Here is a 19,082-nt window from a genome sequence, read left to right as displayed (position 1 = left end):
ATCCGTTTTCTCCCTGGTCTTTCACAATTCTTAGTCAGCGATTTAAAACCTGGTGGATATAGACCACCAGGATTACAGCGATCAGGATTTAAATCGAGGAACTTTTTTCGCAGTTTTGTTGGTATTCATCCACTGAATATATGACACAACCAGTTCAGAATTGTTGTATTAGTAGCAATACCAGTGCCCCCAAACTTTTTCATAATTTTCGAATTATTTTTAATTCTTCCCATCCTATTGTATTGACAAAACCAAACATTTTCCTCATTACTTAAACACTGTTGACAATACGTAGAAATATTTAAACGAAAAATAAAATAACATAAAATGAAAATTCAATCCGAATTTATAAGTGCAAAATAAAAACTATACATTAAAATAATTTGAGTATTGATGTTCAAATTCATTAAAAACAATTCAATCTACAGAAATATACATAATTAGAGCGATTTCCTTCTATAAATTTCTTACGGAAATCTGCATTTTATTGATATCAGATTGCAAATGATATTTTGCCTTTCGAACGCAATAAATTTCGATTCTTATTGCGAAAGTTTTGCAAAGTTTAAGGTTGATTATGCAAATTGAAAAAAAAGGTACATTGGCGTATCCAGTGTTCAGGCGGCATGCTGAATAGCTTGAAAATTCATTTGCTCACAATACATGGATTTATTGAAAATGAAATTGGAAAAATTTAAATTCGAAATTGTCGATATGTATAAGGAAATAAAGTTTGATACACATTGTACAAAGAGATAAAATGTCTGTAAATTGTATAACTTGAATCGGGTAACATTTATAAACTAAAGCTCTTCCTCAAAGGTATTTGCATGTTTCAATAAATTTCGAGTTGTCTCTAATTTCGCTACGGAAAGTTTATTTAATTTAAAACTTCGAAATTTTTCGAAGCCTTACAAAAGTTTCATTACATCTTACGTAAAAATCTAAATAATATCTTTCGAAGAATTACGAAACTGTTTCAAATACCCAACAGCGTTGAAAGCATTGCGTGCTTCCTTGCTCTGCGAAGATGCAAATTTTGCTACATTCTGTGATTCAGAGGTACCGAGGATAACAAAATAACCTTTTTTTTCCTTCGCATTTCTTGTTTTTAAGAAATTCTCTGAAGAGTAGAACGTTAAGAAAAAAGGATTCCCGAATCAAATGTGCTTCTCTAAGTAAAAGCCCAGATTGCGTGTTAGGAAGAATAAGAAGAAAAAAAATGGGAACATTTTGTTCTAAAAGAATAGAATAGGTGAAATGGAAACACATTCTCTTTCTCTGATACTGCTGGAAGCAAAAAAAAAAGTAAGAGCTTTAAAATCGCGACATGGTACAAATTAAATAAAAATCCTTTATATCCTAGAGCAGATATATTCGTTGGCGAATTTTATTGCATTGTTCTTTTTTTTCCTTGTAACCAAGTTTGTCTCCCTCACAGCCAATAAGAATTTTTGGCGACAACGAAGATCCCTGGTGTCGTTAAAGATGGTGTTCTGAGAATATATGTGAGCTGAGAAGTTTTAGTGCAAGAAGGGAAAAAGAAAATAGGATGGGACACATTGTTTCTTCTAGATGTTAAAAGGAGTAAATACTGCAGTATGAGATTATGTACTTAGTTATCAATAGTTCAATTTCTCGCAGCCAGGTTCCATAANCACTCTTTTTTCTTTCATTTCATAGAAATTTCCAGATGTTTCATCTTTAGTGTAGTTAGCGAGTTCGCTAGTTGGTAAATATAATGAAGTTAATATGTCTGAACTGCTGAACATATTACAAGAACAAAAAAGAATGAAGTGTGTTGTTTTTAGAGAACTTTACAAAGTTAGTAATACAAGATTATTTTTTATTACTAATATCTTGAAACGAATAGTAAAAATTCTCGAAGTAAATTCTCATCAAGATTATACTAGCTTTTTGTTTTCAAAATTGGCAACAGCAAAAAAAAAAGGACTGAAAAGAAACACCTGTTTCGCTAGAAGTTTTTGTTCCGAGAATATGTCTGAGCTGCTGAAAAATTATATTACAAGAACAAAAAGGAATGAAGTGTGTTGTTTTTAGAGAACTTTATGAAGTTAGCAATACAAAATTATCTTGTATTACTAACTAATGTATCTTGTTGATAATAGAAAAATTTCCAGATACAAATTTCTATCAAGTTTAGTTTTGTTTTCTGTTCTTAAAAATTGAGAAAAAAAAAACTACGAAAAAAAGTGTAAGACCACCGATATTATTAAAAAATCGTTCTAAGAATAGGTCTTAGCTGAAAAATTATATTACAAGAAGAAAAAAAGAGTGGAGTGTGCTATTTTTTGAGGGCTTTATAAAGACAATAATACAAGATTAGATTATGTATGAACAGCGAAATTTCCCGAGGCAAATTTTCATCAAGTTTAGTTTTGTTTCATATTTAAGAAAATGGACTTTAAAAAAAGATCTCTTGTCGTTAAATAAGTTGTTGTTCTGAGAATATATTTGAGCTGAAGCATTTTATTATAAGAGCAGCAGATAATGAAACTCATTGTTTTTAGAGACGTTATATACTAGTTAGTAATGCAAGATTGGATTATGTATCTTGCTTTCATTAGCAAAATTTCTCACAGCAAATATCCATCAAGTTTAGTTCTGTTTTTTTTAAAAAGAAAAAAATTAAAGGAAAGATCACATGTACTGTTACATAAGTCATTTCCCTGAGAATGCGTCTGAGGTGACAAATTATAGCACGAGAACAAAACAGAATTGAACGCTTTGTTTTTAGAGATGTGGTGAAGTTATAATATCATGTTCCTAGTTGTTAACAGCAGAATTTCTTAAATCAGAATTCCGCTCAATTTAGTTTTGTTTGAAAAAAATTATAAGGATTAAAAAAAGGAAATTAAGGATTTAAAAAAAAGGTTGGTTGGTTGGTGGTTTGTTCTAATGCCATTTGTCACACGGGCAAGCCTGCTTAGTGAAATTGAGCAAATTTAAGGCAGAGTGTGTGATTCTTGCTTTTCAGTGGCGCCATCTATGGCCAAGAATTCGACTTCTGCCACACCATACGTCACACCTGTTTATAAGGCAGACCCATTCATACATCCATTCATTCATCCACAGATCGTAATTTTGACCTGAATCAGAGAATGATCGATCTCCAATCCAGTACCCCCAAGTGGTATTGATTTGTTAAGGGAACATGGAGGACTTTGTGACTCGACAGAGTCTTAAGGTGCATCAGTCACCAACTACATCGGGAGTCTTCGGCAGGCGGGGTTCGGACCCACGAACTCTCGGACATGGGCCCAGCGCCCTACCGACTAGGCTATCCCGGCCTTAAAAAAAGGAAAGAACCTGATATAAAGAAAGTATTATGTTGGTGCTCCAAGGATACATAAGAGATAAGGCATTTGTAGAGAAATTTCTGTAAAGACATTAATGTTTTTCTTCTTTTTTTCCCAATTAATTATTCTGATGGTTTCCGACGCTCGACAATGTATTTAACACGTAACCAATGGGCATATAAATGCTGTAGTTAACCTGTAGCAATCACTGTGCATATACGGTGCTCATACGGTAGAATTTTGATTATAATTATTAGAGCCGCTATATTTAACGTAGTTATAGAGTTACATACGTTAGAGTTACATAGTTATTATAGAGTTACATTACATAATATGAGATTGACTGAGAGACTAAGAAATCGATTTTAATATTTTTTCGTAGACATGAAGTGATCGATAATAATTATAGGTATATGTATTATTATTATTTTCTCTTTATTTTATAATTTTTCTCAACAATTCAATTTATTTTTTGTAGGCAAAAATAACATTAATTAACCATATATTTTGCGAAATCAAAAGTTGTTTTAAACTATGCTAGCTATACTTGGCTCTTTTATCTTGTTAATTATCTAATTATATGTCATATAATCAGTTAGAGTTTTTTTACTATGAAATTATTGCTGATAGAAAAATTTGCATATTAACAAAATATAAAGTAATTTATTTTTGTTTAAAAAGAAGAATTGGAGCATCAATAATTTACCAACTTTAGTGTAGTTAGCGAGTTCGCTAGTTGGTAAATATAATGAAGTTAGCGTAGTTAGCGAGTTCGTTGTTGGTAAATATAACGAACGAAGCGAGACATAACTCTCTAAGATGAACATTTATTAACATGAATTAAGAAAACGAGAATGGAGGAAAATTTCTCAAAGGATGGTAATCAACTCTGATTTTTCTTCTTTTCGAACAGATTTTTCGTCTTTTTTAGCTTTCTATCTACGTTAGACTCCAATAATTATAAAACATAATTTCTGTAATGAAATAAAACGCATGATTTTCGGAGATATTACAGGAAAGAATTACTGCAACATGATGAGCCCAGTTGTGAATAGCGAAATTTTCACAGCAAATTTCAAACTGGTTTATTATTTTTTTCTTAAAGAAATTTTTTTTAAACTGTTAACCACAATATTTTACGAACGAAAATTAATCCTCGGTAATACCTTAAACTTTTTCATTTTATTGGCAATTCTTTTCTGATTGTGATCTTAAGCAATAGATCTGAAGGAAAAAAAAAAATTAGTGGAGCAGCTCCGAGTGTTGGTGAGTGACAATAAAGAACGAGGAAAACTCCTAAGAATTTTTCGAATTTTGAAAAAATTAATATTACATGGGGAATAAAAATTATAATAACGCAGGGTGCGTAGCCAAATTATTCAACAAAAATAAGCACGTTTTAAGCCATTTTTCAAGCACTCAAATAATATATTTAAGCACTTTAAAAAAATATCATAATTAGGTATGGCTGGAAAGCTTTTGACAATTGACGGTTTAATCTGGTTTTAATCGTCATGTCAAAAAAAGAAACCTTTTAACATTGCTTTAGACAATTGTCAAAATTTTTGAATCATATAAATCGAATGGCGTTTTCCCACGCTACGGACTGACGATGCACCAAAATAGATTGGGGTTGAATTAATTGTGAAAACGTTGAATTGAACAATGGGAACAGCGTCTTTCTGCATAATTCGTAGCGGAAATCAACATGGTAAAGGAAAAATTTCATTTCAGAAAAGGGAAAATTAAGCACTTTTTAAGAACTCCAAAAGAAAAAAAGCATCTTTAAGGGCTTTTAAAAAGCGAAAATCCAAAATAAGCACCTTTAAGCACTTTTTAAAAATTCTATGCACCCTGTAACGGTTTACTAGAAATTCTGGTTTTCAAAATTATAGTTATTATTACCACAAATTTAGTAAAAATTACAAAACTGAAAGGCAAATTTAACCGAATAAATAGTTATGCCATGCTCTAAAGTATCATGGTAAAATTACTAAATTTTATCTCACATTATAAATCCATATCTTATTGTAAGTTTTTCCAAAATCATTGCCAAAGAGCTTCGGTACAAATTACGTTAAAAATTTAGTTTTTTGGTGCTTCCGTACAGCCAGTCTTTCCATAGAATTTTAATATAATGTGGTAAAGTTTTGAATTTAATTTTTTTTCTAAGTGTATGGGTTTAACTGAAAATTCCTTCTTTATCTAAATTTACATAGTTAATCAAACAAAAGATTCAAAATATCAATGAACTGGTGCCATTAAGAATACATATATTCTTATTCCATTTTGTCCATCGATACTGTTTGAAAACTTGAAACATTTCGCAGCCATTTCCGTGTTTAATCTTATATCCAGGTCTTAAAAAAGTCTTCAAGTACACAAGAATGCCATTTTCCATACCTCACGACTCACTTCAACCCCCATTCATTGCTCTATTTGGTAGTTAAAGGGTCTCATTCACGTCAGCGTCTTTGAATAAATCCGACAGTTTGTGTTTTATTTATCCCTCCATTTCTCCTCTAATGTCCCACCAAAATGTGAGTGAATTAAAACTACTTACTCGAATTGAAATTCTTTGCTTTTTCCCTTTTCTTTTTCCCTTCGGTGGGTAACCAGTGTTGAAAAGTCCCCAAAATATTTCCCAATCCCATTCCGGATTTTCGTGCTGAACGACCCATAACCCCCCTATTCTTAGTAGTACTCTGTTTATTTGGAAAAGGCATCTTTTCGATTCGGGATCCGATGGTTAAGGGAAAAAGTGGGGGTCTTTTCCGGGGGGTGCTCCAGGAAAGTTGGAAATGGGGCATAAAAGTTCACCCGCTCCTATTCCCTTTTCTAGAGGGAGAGGAATTGCCACCATTGTGGCCCAGCTAATGCTGCGTCATAAAAGAACGTCGAAGAGGCCGAATATTTGAACAACTCTGGTTGCTCCTACACCAGAAAAGTGAGGAAGTAATCTTATTTTGGAGGGCTTAAAGGGGTTATTTAAAAATTGCGAATTAAATAATTAAAGTATTTTAATTATTTACCAATTTAAGTAAGAAATAATTATTGCAATCTTAATGAAAATAATTTACTGTAATCGAAAATAAAATAACTAATTTATATATAAAGCTATTAAAATTATTTAATTAATGTGGATTATTAAATACTTTTGGCAGCTAAATATTTTTACTATAAATAGATGCTAACATTTAAATATTGAAACATAGAAACTTCCCCAAAATCGAAAATAAGTTTGATATACTTATTGGTTTTAAATGATTTAATGACTAAATAGATCAGAAAATAGTTTATATTACACAGGGTCAAAAATGTACATACACTTATCCTCAGATTTAAAAAAAAAAGGTAATTTTATATTGCAGTTTACACTGCTAGATGTTTAAAGCATTGATATTCCATATTTATCTATCATTTTACAAAAGTAAGAGAAAAAAAAATATTTGTATGCGCAATAGTTATGGATGACTCATTTAAATCTCTAAGCAATATTTATATATATATAAAAAATTTCGAAAGTGAGAGAAAACAAAATTTGTACGCATTCGTTAACATATTTAAAAAGAAAATAGTTTCTACAGTCGACGCTCAATATAACGACCCATGTGGTCCAAACAAATATGAACGGTATAACGAGAACTTTCTATAACGTGAGTACTTAAAACGAAAGCAAGTACTGGACTTATTTAGGCAAAATCCACTACTAATCTGATCAATCCACTTCATGATTTTTAAGGTCTGTTCATAGGGCGTTATGATGGTTTGAGTTGCCATTTTCGCTAAATAATATACGCCTAAGGAACGAAAAAGTTTAATTAAAAATAAAATAAAGTAGGGCACAAATACCACGTGTTTTACCTCTGAAATGAATTGCATATTACAGCATTTCAAGAAAAGAGTAAAGATGGACAAAAAAAAAAGTTTAGTGAGACTATTGAAAGCTTTAAAAAGAAATTTACGAAGTTCATGATTGAAAGAATTTTTAGAATGCTTTCAAGAGACTCCAATTCCCAGGCTGTGATTCAATGTACACTTTTAATTCTTAATAAAAAAAAAATCGATATTTCACTATCTTTTTGACTATAGATAATACCAAAAAGATCAGCTAGGATGAAATTAGGTGATCCAGTCACTCTTTTTTCTTTCATTTCATAGAAATTTCCAGAAGTTTCATCTGTGTTAATTGTTAACATCAAAAGAACTAGTAGTTATACTCTTTTGCAAGTTAAGAAAGAACCAATGTCCCTACGGATGGAGCCTATTTACATCTAAGTGCTCGCCAAATGGATGCCAAGCTCCCAGCGCGAACGTATATCAATATCACCAACTCTTGAAACGATGTTGCACAGCCTTATTTCTGCTTGCTCTCTTAAATCGTGTGAAACGAGGAAAAGAAAACTTATTGAATAATTACTTTTGGTTTTTGTTTCCCGAAAAATTAGAGAGTTGCATCATATTTAATTTTTATTGATATTATTTTTCTCAAAATGAATCAGAAAGTGCATTTGAAGAAGCTGGGAACAAATTCTTAGGTGAAGCAGACATTCCAAAAGCAGTAATTAAATAACGCGATTTATAACAAATTCGAAACAAAAATTGTAATTGAGAACGAACAAATAACAGTTATTAATAATAATAATCACTTAACAAGTGATAAGAATAAACAAAAATGATACCAAAAATCGTAATAAATATACGTAATTTTGTTCGGATTTAAAAAAAACTGATAGAAGAATTGACATTGTTTCTTTCAGACGATTTTCTTCTACAGCAGAAAAAGTAAAAATTCTTTATCTCGTATTTGATTTGCTGAAGGGCATCTCAGCAAAAGACGAGCGATTCTCAGTTGTCCAATCAAATCCAATGTTCTCGCTTTCAACGTATATGATGTTTTACAACGTCATATAGTTGTTTCTTTTTCAAGAATGAATGTTTTCCTTATTTAACGAAACATGTCGCCAAGTAAGACTACGAAGCTATAATCTTTTTCAAATAATTCTATGATATATATCGTAAAAGATAGCTCGAATTAAATTTTTTGTCAAACGCGTTTAACATAAAAGCTTTTTTATAGTTTTGAAAGCAGATTTGTATAATTTGATAACGGAATAAAACGGAAGTCGTACCAGTATAATATATTACACTATTTTTTGCTTATTAGAATGTAATTTAAAAGCAGAAATTTAAATTTTTGGTATTTTATTAAAACATCCAAAACTCTGAAAGTTAACTTAGGTTTCGTTGTATTTTTTAATAATCTATCAAAGAGTTTTCATGAAAAAATGTAATACTAAAATAGTAATGCACTGGTCGTGAACTTTTCAAAAATTCATATAGGTTGAGAGATTAGTAAAACATATTCTGTTTTTCGATATTTCACTTTTTATGTCATAATTTATAACCACAATAACAACATTTAGTATGTGATTAAAAATATCTGAAACTGAAAAATTTCACTTTCTAAACATCCCCCTATGATGGGTTATTGGGTGGCAAGGTTAGAAAAATGTCATTCCTTCCATTAGAACAGCAGTGGGCCATATTTGAGAAAAGTTCCAAATAGTCCCACATCTCACAGCCGATAAGAGTAAATCCAAAGAGTGGCCTGCTCAGAGTCCAGCTAAAGTCACCAGAATGTATTCCTTGGGTCGCAATTAATCTCGACCCACGGTATTCCCTCGGACGTAACGTCGCGCTCTAATGGAGAAATACGACCCGAGAAACGTCGCCAAAGTCTTCTTTTCCTAAAGGGAATAGATGCGTTATGGAAAGGAGAATTTTCTATCAAAGAATTCTTATATCAAGATCGTTTTAATTATGGGTCGTCCAACGTCCGAGAGGAGTGATTTTAAGGGAGTTTTGAGGGGAGTTGTTCCGGCCAGAGAAGTAGAATAAGTGGAGAAGGTTTGCCCATAATTGAAGAGGGTTATGTTCTAAATTTGGTCGTAGAGAGTGGAGGAACTGCTCGTGTAATAGGAGGTTTATGTTACGGAGCTTGTTGGCAAAAGTCGTAACTGACAGACATTTTTCGTCGTTAGGTTCGGAAGCGAAAAAAAATTTTTTCCACACTTCACTTTTCTCTTATTTTTGAATTTTTTGATTCTTGGTGGAGTGGTAATAAACTTGAATTTCTTGGAAAAGGGATGGAAAATATTTTTCTATTTTGTTAAAATTATTTGACAATTTTGTTCTCTGAAGTTACATTATTACAGACCGTTACATATATATATATATATATATAAATAAAAATGTTCATATATAAAATATATAAAATATATANAGAAAGGCAAGAGCCTTGAAGCTATCATAAAAATGAGAGCGATGCTTCTCTCTCACGGTGGCCTCCTCGACTGCCGCCAAGAAGGCACCCGGAAAAGCGAAAAAAACGATATACGGTTAAAGTTAGGGTAGGGTTAATCGATACGAAAAAAGAGTCAAACAAGTTAAATGAAGTAAAAGGCTATTGCGGTTAAAAAGAACGAAAACTGAAAAAACTATTGAGGAGTAGAAAAACAACGCACGTGTGATGTAGCAACATCACAGACAGTGATGATACAAAAGGCCGACACACTTACCAATATATCCTAAAAGTCAGCAATCGAAAAATCTACTCCAACTTCTATATCAATCAATTTCTAACTAACCATGGAGCTCAAGGTAGTTATCAGTCAAAATTGTTCGGGAAAGACCCGAACTGCAAAGTTTGTAAAACGTAGCAAGATATCGAACACATACTTACTGTCTGTCCTGTTTATGATGATTTAAGAATTAAATTTTTCCCGAGAAATTTCAACTTTGATACCATTAAAAGAAAGTGGAACCAAAAGAAACTAAACAAAGGAATTGAAGAGATTTTTAAAAAACTTTTTGAAAACAGAGTGGAGGATCTGGCCTAAACCGATCCTTCAACAGTATTCCCTGGATGCCCCGAAATGGGGGCGGGACAGGGTAAAGCCAAGCTACCCAATGAAAAACCTAATATTACCTAGTGTCAATTAAATTTCATTTTTGCATTTATTATACCATGCTAGTAGTAAATAATTACTAAACCGTTTGGTTTTGTATTCACGGTTTTTTAACCATACCAGCTATAAAGGGCTTCAAACTCGTAAAGAAAAAAAAAAAAGTTCCTAACTGTAAACTTTACTGTTATTTGAACGGACAGACTACTACTGGTTATTTTACCGTAATTTTAGATTGGAAATTATAAGAATATAGTGTCCAAAGCATTTTTACAATTTATTCCACCTTGATGTTTGATGAGTTATATGTTAAGTAACAGACTGTATGAATTGTATTTCGATTTATATATAATAGCTGATTAAGAGTATAAAATAAGGATTAAATATTTAAAAAAAATTCAAGCTATTGAACGTGTTGATGAAATGTTAATTATAACTAATATATTACAAATTCTTTTAAAATGTTGAAACTGTGATAAAATTTATTTATTTCTTATATTCTTCCTAGGATAAATGAAGATTTTAATGTTAAATTTTTCCCGAACAACCGATTTTTCCCGATGAAGAAAATTCGTTGAATTTTAAGTTTGATAAATTATTACTAATTTAAAGTTTTAGTAATTGTCAGCGCTATTTTATAGTCTTATCCCCAGGGTAAACCACTTTCAAAGAAAATAAAAACTTAAGTATTATGTAATTTAATTAAGTACCTTAACCAATTATAAATATTTTTATCCTCTTTTTCGCTTAAATTAAATTAAACCAAACTAAAGAAATTTTCAACTTGATCTTTTAAAGCATTTTTAAAACAAAATAATCTGCTATAGACGAGCTTACACTTTCACCAGAAAATAAATTTTGTTAAAGTATTATTCATCGTATAATGAATGAGCTGGAATTAATTTTTTTCCCTTCTCTAAACCGTATTCCAATTACGCAAATAGATGTTAAGCCCTTCAACAAAAGAAGATGTTTTATCCCTTAAAGAAAGACAACAACAATGTAAGGCTCTTGTAATTCTACCCATGTTGTTATACAACAAGAAGATTAAAACTACCATTTAACGAGAGGACACTTAAAAGATTTTATTTCAACATTAGTGATTTTTCTAATTTTGTGATCAGGAGTTTTAAAGAGTGAAATTCTCTGGATAACTTAAATAGAAAAGGCTTTCAAGTCTAATGAAGCCGGCGGGGTGGCTTGTTTGAGATTATTTCGCCTAAAACTTTTAAGGAGAAACTTAAATAAAAATTTTATGTTTTTGTAACACTTTACTTCAAGCATGGATCCTAAGTATGGTTATAAAAATTGCAATGATTCAAAGTCCTTTTGTTTTACTAGCAATAACTTTTTTACCCGAATTATTCTACGCTTAAAAATTTATGTATGTTGACTCGCTAAAAGGAGAAGAGGATTAGATTGGGTACTATAAACTTGAGCCTCTCACGAAAAAAAAAATATATATATATATATTTTCATAGAATCATATTAAACTCGCGGCTTAATTCAATGAACTTCTAATAAATATTACGGTTTCTTTTCAAGCTGAAAGGAGCCAATGTAAAAGACATTTTTCCAATTTACTGCCTTGCCATTATGCCTTTTTATACCAGTCCTCCATTGCTTTGAAAGTGTTGAATGGATTTTCCAATACACTCAAAGAAAAAGTACTAAATTGTACGTACTAAAATGAAATTTAGTAAACTCGAGAGATGGGTTATATATTTTGGCTGGAATTTGCTCCGTTCATTTTAACATTTTTAAAGTATTAGTTTATGGGTATAAAAAAGAAGATATGATAAGGAAAAAGTTTAGTAATCGAAACACTTTCCTTCTTTCAATCGTAAAAGTTTGTGGGATATTTTCGAGTCCATTGGCTTGAATTTATATTTTTGTAATGACTAAAAGCTAAGGATAATATTGGTTTAATTAAATTGTCTCTGATTAAAACGAAACTGAAATCTACTAAAATTTTTTTCTTTTGGTAATCATAAAAAATATAATCTTTTTGAATGAAAGAAGGTTAAAGATTACTTCCAGTCTTAAATTTGAACGCCTTGCTTTATTATTGCGATATTGGTACTTTAGGCCAATTTTAATATTTTTAAAATTATTATGCGGAAAGTAATAGTTTGAAAATAATAAGATATTGGGTGAAATACATTATACGTTACAATAATGTATCTTAATACAATTTTTACGGGTAAACTCTAATATACACCTCAGATATTTTTAGTAACATTTGCAAAACGTTTGACATGATATTGTACCATATCTCATCACTTCCAGGACTCTATTTTCAAAGGTCATGGTAGGAAAGCCACGTAATTTGGAACCCAGTCCAATGACAAGGACAGCGTCTGAGCAGATACCCCTCACTACAAACTGACACATTACAACCAAAGAGAGGAATTTAAGCCTTGAAAGATTTAACATACAATTTATTATGCATATATGATCTGCTACTACCCAGATAGCACCGCTACCGGATTGCAACAAAAAAGTGACAGACACTCATTTGTGAAATCACTTGTGACCTCTGCGATGCGTGAGTTTTTGAAGGTTTACTATGTCCGCTTTTGGGGAGCTCGCTTTTTGACGCCACCCAGACATCACACGAGACCACAATTAGGCATATAATTGTCGCAGTGACTTCACCGTGAGACAAAGATGTGACATATTCACCTCGCAACTTAGTCACATGGAAACCCAGTTCAGACGTAAATGTCAAATTTTGTTCCACTGTGATCCTGTTGAGACATGAATATGTCATATCTTTGTCACACTAGTTGAGAGGTGAATATGTCACATCTTCGTCACATGGTGACCCAGTTGAGACGTAAATACATCACAATTTCGTCCAACCGTGACCCTGTAGAATAGTGATTTTTTTATAAACGTCGTTGAACAGCCAACCCAATTTTTTTGGGGTTTACGACTACGAATGTTCAACGCCGTAACTTTGTAATTTTGAACCCAATCCAGAAGACAAGGGAACTTCTGGATCAAGTAGTGGGAGAAATTTGACTTCGTGGAGGACTTTTTTTAATGGATCTAACCCGAATCTGTGTTACACGGAGAGTTGACGACCACGAGAACCTCCCAGGGTTAGCCTAATGGCAAAGGGACTCTAGCCCATGATCTGTCTACCACCGAGGATATTTCATATCAGCATTGTGGCCGGTGCAAGCCGGATGTAGATTCGTATCGACCAGCCATCGGTGGGATTCGATCCCGGTTCACCTCATTGGAAGGCGAACGCTCTATCCCCTGAGCCATCATGGCTCTGAATAGTGAATTTGTCACACGGTAACGAATATGACTATAAAACGTCCTATTGTGGTCTCAAGTTGACGTCTGGGTGACGTCAAAATACTACGCCACCAAAGGCGGACTTTTTGGACCCATACATCACGCACTAACGTAGCCGAAGTCACATGTGACTAATCGAGTTACATTTTTGATGCAATCTAGTAATGGTGTTATTGGGGTGGTTACTGAATATTCATTGTATAACTAATTTTTAAATTTTATTTTTAAAGCATTCCAACTTAAACTCATTATAAGAGTTATTACATAGAGTTTGAACTCTAGAATTTGTTTTTTTTAATTTTCAGTAATTTTAATTATTGCTACACATAATTACTGCTGAAATATACTACGTAGCTTACCAGAGCATCACTAAACATAATGGCTCTGAATAAAAATAAGAAATGAATAAATATAAATTAATTTTAACGAGAAATCAGTATTAATAAAATGCTACCACATCTTACCTTCTAAAAACCAGTCTTAAAAATATGCGAATTTCTAATAGTAATTTGTTTTTACTAGGATAAATAGGTTTGCAATATTTAAAAGTTATGTCTATAAGGTATAGCTTTCAATAACTATATACTAATTAGCCTAGTTTTTTTTTGAAAAATCAGTAATGATAATGCTAAAAAATTATTTATTTTATTTATTATGCATAACTGTAAATTGAACCATTGAAATAATTTTTGAAGGACCAAGCTACACTTGCTTTTATAGAAACTCGATTTTGAATTAAAATGAAATCTAAAATATTTTAAATACTTAACTTTTTAAAAATTTACGCACTTAGAGAAAAAAAGCCCGAAATATTAAAAAAAATTTGCGAAAAAATTAATTACCTCTCAAAACCAATCAATCTAAATTAAAAAATAAAGACCATAAAAATATTGTCGATTTAGGTGCATTATAAAAATGAAAAGAAAACTAAAAAAAAAATGTAATCAAAATGAAAGAACATTGACTTAGCAATCGAAAACAAACACCCAAAAAATATTAGAAAACGAAGGAAGTCTTAAACAAAAAAATTAAATAGACTTAAAAAAATAGAAAGTGTATTCAAAACGCGTCAGTTTTCTTTAATCATCAATCTCAAAACACTAACTTATTCTAATTAATCTTTTATCACAAATTTCATTTTCTCCAATATAAGAACATTTACGCAGTAGGACTAACCTCTTTTATATAGTTTTTCTCTTTTTGTTGCGTGATCGAACAAATTGGAACTTACCAAGTTGAAAAATCACTTTCTGTTTTTGAAACAACCAATACAAAGGCTCGAAACTTCTTAAAATCACCAGCTTGGAATACAATGATTATTAGTCAAACCATAAAAGGATCAAAACTTTAAATACAACATTCCAGAGAAATACAAAATTCAACAAAAGTGAATGCATTTTTGAAATATTCAATTTTTGGTAACATCATCGTTGCTAAAATTATCATATGAGTTCATCGTTTGTTTCATATGAGTTCTTCGTTCGTCAAAAGGGGCTACCATTTTTAAAGATCTGACATAGAGTATTCAGTTGTTCGTCCATCCTCCCCAAATAATACATTACAACTAAGAAACTAAATATCATCAAAAGTAAAAAGAAAACAAATAACATTTAATGTAAGTAGAAAAAAGCTTTTGTAAAGCAGAAGCATATATAATCGTTTTCAACGGATTCAACACAAATCAAGGAATTTTAATCTTATGACATATTTTTACGAACGAATATAGGTTCAATTTTAAATGATAGCATCAAAGCTTTCACCTCCTTAATTTGAGCCACTCATTAGAAAAAAAAATGCTGACAATTAAAAAATGACGGCAGCTGTAATTCACGTTTGATTTAAAATCTATTGCTTTTCTCGAACAAAAATCAATTAGATATTTATTTTTTTGAATGATTTTTAAATATTGACAAATTCTCCATTTACATTTTTATAAGTTGTAAAATTAAATTTAAGATTTTACACTAATTATTATTTGCATTTTAAATTACCGATTATTTAAGAAACCCAAGTGTCTGACAAAGGAAACTAGGGAAGTGTGACTCGCCAATTTTGAAATAAACTAGTGGGATGTATGCCTTATGAGGAATAATTTTCGGGGGCAACATTCGTTTCGGCCCATAGAAGGTCCTGTGAGAGATAAAAAATAATTCCATATATAGAAAAATCGATATTTTATTACTTCAATGCAGACTATTAGTTATTGTAATTGTCTCATTCTCCAATTAATTTGTATGGTTAATTAATTAATTTTCTAATTAATAAATCAATTAGCAAATTAATTAATTATTAATTAAATATTAATTAAATATTAATTAATCAATTATTAATTAGTTGATTGATTTGCAATTACATACTCCAATTAATTTGGAAAATTTTTGGAAAAAAAAAGTAAAAAAATTTGATGTCAATTTTTTTTTTAATTAACCTAACAGGTTTTTCTGAAAAACTACAGATATATAAAATTTTCAAAATCCATTTTGAGAATAAATATGCATTATATAGTACGTGAAAGTTAGTACCACAAAATTAATTGGAGTATGAGATAATTACAATAACTAATAGTCTGCATTGAAGTAATAAAATATCGATTTTTCTATATATGGAATTATTTTTTTTCTCTCACAGGACCTTCTATGGGCCGAAACGAATGCTGCCCCCGAAAATTATTCCTCATAAGGCATACATCCCACTAATTTATTTTAAGATTGGCGAGTCACACTTCCCTAGTTTCCCTTGTAAGCACAATATACGTATACATCAATGCAAAGCATTTTATATTCTATTGAGCTTTTGTCTTCATTTTTTTTCCTGAAAGTAAATCTTTGTAATGCAAACATTATCAATATTAATCCAAATGTGCGCAAATTAGAATAAAGCACTTTATTCGAAATTAAAAGATTACAAAAATGCGTAGTTTATGTCTTTGTTTGCTCAAAAACTTCGCTCTGCAATAATATTTCTATTAATTTAAATACATCTTATCAGCGTTTGTGGCTATAACACTTGTGTAAAATGTGAAATTTTTTTACGTAAATCTTAAGGGAAATGTATGTGTATTCATCTATTTTAAAAACGGAAGGAAAAGATAATATCAAAATAGGTTCATTTAAATATTGTTTGGTAATTTGTGTAAGGAGTATATTAACATTTAAAATAATTTTTTTTTCTGACACTGTGAGCGTTAGTGTATGTTATTTTTTAACAAACACGTTTAAGTTTTTTTTTCTTTTTCAAAATAATATTGAGAGGTCTTTGGAGAAATTTCAGAAAAGATCACGCATGAGTGTAATTTTTGTGACCATTCATAATTCTATTATGATTCACATATTTAGTTTTAAAAGGTTGCAAAAAATTGCTTACAAAACTTTCAAGTCTAACTTTAGTGAAAAAAGTAGCAAAAAATACCCCAACTTTAGAAAGACAAGTCGTAAAATGGTTCTCGTGTTACTTTCAAGGGATCAAAGTTGCTGCAAAGTTTCTCAGAGACTTTAGTCCCAGTAAAGTATATTTGCGACTACCAAGTGACATAAGTCACAATAAATAGTCACGGTGACTTTTATGAGATCTCAAAACAGAATAACATTCAAGTCACATTAAGACCTCACTTGGGACAATTCAAAACGGTCACGCCTGTGACTGTGACTGTAATGACTATTATTGCATTTTTAATGACGTCGCTGCAACATCCTGGGTAGGATTGAAGCTTACAATGATTCGCGTTGCCGAGATCAGAATATTTTTAAGGGGTTTAGCAACAAAATTTTGATACAGACTGTTTCGTGCTATAACTACTATTTAAAGAGCTGATTCGTTTGGTATGAATATAATATAACTCCAGAAAACTCATGGAAATTTTTGACGAAATTTCAATGCTATTTTAGGAATGATTTCTTCTAAGTATTATAATTAAAAAAAGTATAAGTACAGTGGAAAATAATATCACAACTTTTGAAAGAAATAATCTCAGTCATGTTAGCGAATTTTGAAGCATTTTAGTTTAAGTCTACAGTAACAAAGCTTTCTAAATAGAAAAATTATAATTCATTAAAAAAAAAGCTAGGTAACTAACTCTGCGACAATTTTAAGTCTGCATAACAATACTCAAACAAAATATAAAAAGAAAAGAAAAAAAGAAAAAAACTAGCTTAATGCACAAAAGCTTTAGCCGAGAAAGTTGAAAGGGTGCATTTGCATTTATCACAAAAAACGGTTCTAATAAAAAATAAACAATTTGTTCGTATATTTTAGTTTATAATGCGAGTTGTTATAATAGTTTGCTTGCTAGAATTATTCAAATTTTAAAGTATTCTTAGATTGTTTTTTAAAATTTGAACAAAAACTCAAATTACAAAGTTTCAACAGCAAAGGAAATATAACGAAAAATACTAGAATATAAGCATACATATATAGTCATGTTGTTAGTTTCCTTAATAATTATTAGTATGCATAAAATACGCTAAAAGCATTTCAAGTTGGAATAAAGTTTACGCTTTATTTTAATCCTACAACATACATTTTTTCGTTGGAAGTCTTTTTCCATTCTACAAAAAAGCATCATTTATTTCGAAATTGAAACTGAAAGTTATAAGAACCCCGGGTGGTTTAAAGAATAAGAGCAGGGCAAATTCAAGGAATATGAATCGTTTGATCGTATTTCGACACTTTCTCATTTTACGATCCTTTTTACTAGCCATTAAAAGGTGCAAACGGGCAAATTAAAACATAAAATTTTTAACGACACAGAAATCTATACGAGAAAAATGGACATAAGTTCTCTAAAAATTATACAGTTAGTGATTAAACCCTGAGACCGAAGCGTGTGGCTCAACGATAATGAAAGAAACGATCATTATATGTTAGGAGTCTTAAAACTAGCTGTTAAACAAGATTTTTGATCGAATAGGGTATGATAAGAAAGTTTCACACTTTATTATTCTTTAGTAGATTAGTGTCTGAAAATAATTTGGACTATAAAATATTTATTATTAACTTTTGTATAATCATTATGGAGCGATAATTAGAGAGTAACTGGAAATAAATGAAACATTATGTTTTAAAAATAAATTTTTGTCCTTTTTACTTTGCTATGTTTATTTAACCTAATATCATAAAAGTTGTATAGGTCTTAATAATAGTTTTTAATGCTATAGAGTTTCTCTTTTTTACACTATCTATGCATATAAAAAGACATACCTTAACTGACAGATTCGCTTACTCGCCGATTCATCATCCCACAGCCTAAACTACTGTAGCTGAAAACATGACATTTTGGACAATGAGACTATTTTTTGACGTAAGCACTCACTGACTCGCCGATTCATCATCTCACAGCCTAAACTACTGTAGCTGAAGAAATGACATTTTGGACAATGTGACTATTTCTTGACGTAAGCACTCACTGATTCGCCGATTCATCATCCCACAGTCACTACTGTAGCTGAAAACATGACATTTTGGACAATGAGATTCTTTTTTGGCG

The sequence above is a fragment of the Parasteatoda tepidariorum genome, chromosome 1, assembly GCF_043381705.1.
Source record: "Parasteatoda tepidariorum isolate YZ-2023 chromosome 1, CAS_Ptep_4.0, whole genome shotgun sequence".
NCBI lineage: Eukaryota > Metazoa > Arthropoda > Arachnida > Araneae > Theridiidae > Parasteatoda > Parasteatoda tepidariorum.
The sequence above is the reverse complement of the archived record's forward strand: the minus strand, read 5'-3'. Positions refer to the sequence as shown.